This window comes from Uloborus diversus, chromosome 9 (assembly GCF_026930045.1).
Source record: "Uloborus diversus isolate 005 chromosome 9, Udiv.v.3.1, whole genome shotgun sequence".
Lineage (NCBI taxonomy): Eukaryota > Metazoa > Arthropoda > Arachnida > Araneae > Uloboridae > Uloborus > Uloborus diversus.
The window spans coordinates 142487479-142494788 of NC_072739.1; positions in this window are offsets into that span (position 1 = coordinate 142487479).

A 7310-nucleotide genomic window follows, 5' to 3' on the forward strand; every position below is an offset into this window, starting at 1 on the left:
TTAATTTTGCATGTTAATGTTTCAAATGAAAAAGTAATTACTTGAATAATCCTTCACAGTTAATTATTTTTAGCAGGGTTGCCAACTGCTCGCATCATGCAGACAGAGTTGCTCCGCAAAAAAGTTATGTATTTGCGCCGCATTTCCCGACCAAGTGTTTTCAAGCATGACATAGCGTTTAAAGCTGTTTTATATTTTTATGCTAGTGCTTAAAATGGTTATCAAAGCTCAAAAACAATTTTAAATAAGTGGTTTTTGTTTTTGTAATTGAACTTTATACAAAATACCGATCTGCTCCGCAAAACTTCAAAATTCTCCTCAAAATCACCACAGATGCTCCTCAAATTGTTTCCCCAAGGTTGGCAACCCTACTTTTAGACTTTTTTAGTCATCTCTAGTCAAATTTATCTTTTAACGGGAAGTACATCGGCCGGGGCAACGGAATTTTGTCTGAAAACCGGAACGACTGGCAAACCTGGCTTATAAATTGGGGAAATTTCCTGCTTGACTTAAGTTTTTCGTTTTCTATAGGGGGGTGAAATCTCGGGTCTGCACGAAGTGACACCACCGCTTTCTATTCCTTTAAATGTAGTAAACTGTTGATAAACTTAGGGCTTATTTTGTTTTTTCAAAACACAACTGAAGCAATGAAAAGCAAAGGGATGTAAATGGACACTTTTAAGTTTTGAGTGAAACGCGGTTAAAGTTGCGTTGCTCGGTAGGCTTTCATTTAAATATTTTTCAAAAATCATGCTGTATAGCACCTGCCAGGGCTGTCTTTTGTCCCAAGACAGAGAAGAGGTTCATTTACCATTTGTAATGGTTATCTCCTGAGGAGATAGCAAATTACGAGTTATAAACTGTATTTTTGCGTGCTAATATGCGAGCATAGGCTACTGGCGAAATTCTTTCGCCATTGGTTCCAGAGCTTTTTCCAGGAGAAGAGCTTTTAGAAATGACAAGTTAATAAGAAACCAACAAGATCCCGTCATAGAAATGACGCGAGTGATCATGGATGCGTTAATGCCTCACAAAGAATAAAAAGAGAAAAATAATGACAACCAGCTTAAAATATTTTTTTATAAACACTTTGTTCATTCATGTACTCTTTACGCACGTTGTGCATATATATCAGAATAAGTACACATAAAAATTATATGTATAACTAGTGGTACCTGCACGGCTTTGCCTGTAGTAGAAAATTAAAAGGTCATTTGGTTTGCCTGTATATTGACAAATAATGGATGATGAATTTCTCGCCAATTTGCTAGCTTTATTTGCTCGTCCACGTTATGGTAATTTGCTCGTCTACGTCATAATTTGCTAAATAAAATGTTCTTAAAATTGAAATAGAAAAAGAACAAAATCGAATTTTCGAAAAATCGCTTCGAGGTGTTTACTCTATGCTACTTTGTTCATGAAAATCGGCCGACCGGTGTAGGCACGTTCTAGACAGAGAACCAGAGACACAGACTTTCAGATTTATTTATTAGTAAAGATTATCTGTCACTAGATAAGTATTTCTTCTCCTCTATGGAACCGAACTCCTATTTTAGCACTACTATTCGTCATAATCGTAATTTACGCGGCATTTCCGTTGAACGTAACTTTCGCGTGAAACGAGAGTCACTCTAGTAGTGTATTACTGGAGTTTAACTTGTAAAAATATAAGTAACGTTTCGATTATACATCATTTTCACTCCAGCCCCTTGAACTAGGAAGAAACGATGCTTTTCATTGAGACGATGCGAATGTTGCAAATATATTTTATTGTTAGGCGAAGTGGATTTTGAGTCACTCGCTGAACAAAATCGATCTGCGTATTTCTTACGTCCACGAATTTTGTCTGAACTCACGAGGCTTTATTCGGGGACGAATTGCTCACGTGGAATGGGGTGGTTTCCTTCAATCAAAAGTACTACTTTTAGTTATTAAAATGGATAGAAATAGCAAAAAAAAAAAAAAAAAAACATGGACCCAGAAAATTCTTTCATTTTCCCAAGAGTTTTTTTTTTTAATTAATTTTTTTTAAATGTCCGATTTTTCAATCAAGGCGTGGTCTTTATGACGTCACAAATGATGCACTTTGCCGCATCTTTCTACTACGTTTCCACGTTATGATAATCAAGCAGCGAATTAAAATTGCACTCTGCGCTTGCTATCAACCATATCGTTGCCAATACACGTGAGTAAAGATGCGAATTAAATATTTTGCTCTATGAATTGCAACACAGAATGACATTTCATCATTTGTGATGTCATCGCCAAGAAATGTACACACTGAAAGCTCACCGATTTAAGTAATTTTTTAAAAATATTAAACTTAAATTATTTAAAAAATGGTCAGATCCTATGATTTTAAGCATGCTCTTTCAGAAAAAAATACTTTTAAAATTTTGGGAACGATCCCATTCTACTTTTTTTTTTTTTTAAATTTAAACCTTTATAATTTTGGGGTCTTGACGCGATACTGATAATCACTCAAAACTTAAAGCACACATTTTCTGCAATTGAACTCACAGTTCTCTTCCTAAATATTACACAAACATGAAGTGAAATTTGACAGAGCATTAAGTTGTCGGGGGCACAAATCAACTAAAACTCGTGTCGACACTATTAACATTTCGAGCATAAAAACTGAACACTAAATGAACCCTAATGATTTTAATTGACTTTTAGCAACTTTTATAAGATCAACGCACAGAAAAATAGAGCTAAAATATATGCTAATGATTATGATTATCTGTTCGTCAATGTAGAAGGTCAAGGAAGGGTAAAAGATTGATGTGGAAGAATGACACAAGAATACAGGAAATTTTTTTTATACCCACACCAAATGATAGGGAAAAGGGGTAAATAGCGGTGTTTTTCTCTCCCTTCTTCCTCGCTACGGCAGACGATTCGAAAGGCAGATGTGTAGCGAAAGGCTTATGAAAACATATGCCGGGCATTTTTACGGTTTTTCAGCTTTATGGGGGAAATAGCGCAGAGGGGACAAGGTTAAGGACAAGAATAGGGTAAACGGTAAACCCGAATTGCTTTTCCAAACGAACAAGAACGGCAAGTTTTATGTTGTGATTAACGTGACTATTTTTTCCGCAAAACGGGACGTTATGCCTAAATTTCTTAAAAAGTTTAATTATTTTGTGTTTTTGATTACATTTTTTTTTGCTATGTGAAATAGTATGTGAAAAAAAGTAATTAAAAAATAACTAATAGAGTAAGGTCACCTGTAACAGACAAGGGACCAGTAACAGACAGTCACAAGTTTGAATTTAAATAACAAGTCTTTTAATAATAAGCGGGTAAAACTTATTGCTATGGCTCAATGAATAAGGTGCAGATATCTAGTGTTATCAGAGTGAACTTTATGAACCAGTTGGTACAGTAGCGTAACTATGAGGTCTAGCGTCCCTGGCGAACTAAAGAAATTGCGCCCCTCCCCAGGGTTGCCCACGTGGGAAGTCATCGGAGGTCATTGTGACCTCCCCCCCCACCCCCCACCCAAAAAAAATTTTTTGAAGTATTTTGATTGATTAATTTGACAAATAGAAAGCATTATTGTGATTTTTTTTTCTTCTTTTCTTTTTTAGAATTGTTTTCAATGATGCCCAGTGTTCCTTCCCAGTAGATTATATATGCCCCCTCTAGATATTTTTCTCATGAGTTTTTTTTTTTTTAAATTTTTTAAAGCATTTTTAAATTTCTATAATTAAAAAAGAAAAAAAACTCTTAATTTTTTTAAATCAGTCGAAATGAAACCCCCCGGGCTGCTGCGCCCCTGAGGAGAGGTCACTTCTGCCAATCCCTAGTTACGATACTGAGTTGGTATTTACAAGGCAGTGGTGGAAGGTTATGAACAGCCATCACGAGGTCAGCTGGTGTTTCATGTTCATTTGAATTTAATAAGGCTTTAGTTTAAAAAAAAAAAGAACTTTTGTTCATTTTGAAGAGAAAAGGGAATTTTGTCAATTATTCATCCTTTCCTCATCCTATTGATTACTGGATATCATCAGATATTTCGGTGTCTGTTCCTGGGGGAGGGGGGGGGGGGGTCTGACCTTTTTTCGAAATTGAGCAAATAAAAGTAGAATTAACTAATTTAGAGGATCCAGAAGCAGCCAAACGCTAGATGAGATGTAGTTGCATGAGAGAAAAATAGTTTAAAAAGTCTAAATACATTAAAAGGCTTAGAAAATTGAGTTAACTTGAGAGCGATGTCTTAAGCATGTCTGTGACTGGTGCCGTTACCCTACATAATAAGCACGTGTTTCTTAATAATTTGTAAATAAAACCGTTTTAGCTTTGAATGCTCTGCAAACGAAATAAAAATTGACCTGCATATGTAACATACAACAGAAATATAACACACTTTTGAAAAAAACTGCAGTTTATTTTAATTTTAATGAATAAAAACAGGGGAAAAAAAAGCAATTTACGAACGTTAAAAATGCGTCACAAAACAAATTCTTAAAGATATCCGAATAGAAACAATTTTTTCGTAAGTTGAGCAAAACTCTCTCTCTCTCTCTCTCTCAAAAAAAAAAAAAAAACTGGGAAGGCAAAGGGCAGTATCTGCAAATTATTCATTTTGTCTTTTGTACTTAGAGCAATATGGTTCAAGATTACTTGATTTAGTTTCCGCCGAAAATAAGAGCACGAAAAAAAGTCAAGTTCCAACATTTCTCTGTTCTTAGTATGAAATCCAAAACGTGTATCTTCAAACATCTCAAAAACTCATTTCAGCAGATATTACACTATACCTTCCCACGTCAGTATATACTATATGACCAAAAGTATTGGGACACTTTCAATAATTCACATTTTTATGGATTTCTCAAGAAATAAAAGACCAATCGCTTTGTAACTTTTGTCACAAAACAGGTAGTGTCCAGCTCAGGGGCGGATTCAGGGGAGGGTCAAGGGGTCAGCTGACCACCGTGTGGCATGAATTTAACAAACTAAGTTAAGGTTTTTAACTAAACTTCAATTTTCAGATTCTAAAAATCACGGGACGCGGGAGCGTCCCGCCCCGCCTAGGAAACCAAACGTCAGCAGCCAACAGAAGCAAATCCACCGCCAAAGACGAAAGAAAATAAAGAGACCAAGAACAAGATTACGCGAAAGAACGAATTGGGGTTTTTTGGGTTTTTCACCCCTCTGTATCTCAGCCCCATGAAGACCCCCGGAGTTGATTTTTGGTACACTCAATTTCTAGTGGCCCCTGACGCCGTAAACCAAAATACAATCCCCTAGATCATCAGGGGGAGGAGGTACTAAAGTTATAAAATCGCTGTTCCAAAAAGATTTCGCATTCTTTGACAGGGCCCAGACGAAAAAAGGAATCAAGCTGAAATTTCGCACACACATTCCTTGTGCCCTACTGATGTGCCTTTTGTGCCATTTGACCCCCCCCTCCCCTCCCCCCCTCGTTTTCACCTCCCAAATTGTACCTTCCCGGGGTTCTATCACAGCCCCCCGGGGAGCTACGGTAATGATTTTTTGCATACATATTCTTGGGGGGCCATTGAGTACATATACAAAAATTCAACCCCCAGGGACATCATGGGCCGGAGTAATTAAAGTTTGAAAATCACTAATTTTCCCTAAATTCCTATGTACTTACTCTCAGCTCATAGGGTTTGTTTATCTCGGACTGCAATTGCAAGGTTAGAACAGATCTAACAGTTATTCCAAAGTTGTCTTAAGAAATGAAATTCAATCAAGACTAAAACATATCCAACAGTTGCAACTAGACGTTAAATCGCGGATATCACAAATTTGTCACAGCGACTGCGCATGCGCGCAGACTTAGAATCTGAAAACAGAAAGCCCAATGAGCTATGTTGTTCGTTTATACTTAAGCAGAGAAACAAATTAATGAATGAGATTAGAATGCTGTCCTCCCCCCCCCCCAACCCCAGTTTTGCCGATACAAAATTTCTTTTCTTCCTGTTTTTCAGTTTTGATACATTTATGGAGGGAAGAAATTTTAAATGTCGGCGCGAAACTGGGGTTAAACCATTACAATATTTTACGTGACAAATTATATGAAACTGTACGCATATGAATACGGGACATATAACTTTTTAATTGAAAGCGAAAAATAGCACTTTTTTTATTGGTTTGCTTATTTTCTAAATTAATGGATTTTGCACAAACAATACATAATGAATTGAAAATATATGAAATACGTGTGTGGATATCCGTGCTTTGCAGTAATTTGTTAGCTGAAAAATTTTTTGCAATTAATTTAAGCAAGACTTTTAATGGGCTTAGTCCGCGCGCAACATGCGCATTCGCTATGGCAAATTTGGGATATCCGCGATTTGACATCGAGTAAAGTTGTATAGATCTTCTGACACATTCAAATTTAAAATATTTAATGGCTTAAGGTTTTTTTTTTTTTTTTGCTCGGTGATAACATGCGTTATTTCGCTTTTTAAATGAACTTTTAAACAAAACTAGGTATTAAACAAGACAAAGACTTCTATCAAGAAAAAGATAAATCACCAAGCAATTAAAATTATCCCATAAAACGTAAAATAATCCACGATTTAAGAAAAAAAGTAATTATACAAAAAGTGAAAAGCTAGATTAAAATAGCCCTCAAGCTGTGAAACATTTAAAGAAACCTTCATGAAAATGTTGATTAATCTGTCAAATAAAGAAACTGTAATAGAATTTATTGCGAAGTTGTAAAATACTCGAAAGCAATATAATTTAAAATATAGTATTTTATTGTTCAAGAAATTTTCTTTGCAACAGATAGAGGATACAAGAATTGTAATGAAATTTAAACCGCCCAATTCTCGCAAAATGAACATAGAATCTTAATAGTCAGAAAATAACTTGACGTAAAATTAGGCTAGCCATTATTGTTCCTTAAAACACAAAACAGCATTGTTTCAATTGAAAATTTTTTGACTTTATGTTCTCAATTCTAAAAATACAGACAAAGTAATAATATCAATGCAAAAAGATGTGATATCTCATCAAAAACAACCCTGTTGTAAAAATTTCCCCGCCAAGAAAACCTTGAACTTTTCCGCACAAAAAAGAAAACCTGCATCCTAAACCCAAAAACCCTCAGCCATAAAAAGTTATGATACCTAGTTTGCCCGCCAAGTATCTGCCAGACTATCATCCTCCCTCTTCTCCTTTTTCATCACAGCTACTTCCATTAGAACCTCCTCCCACCTTCAACTCCTCAGAAATATGGATAGATCTTTTAAATTGTTTATCTTGTTTGGCGGGAAGCTTTTTGCTCACCAAGCAACCACTTCACATTGAAAAGCTTCCCGCCAAAC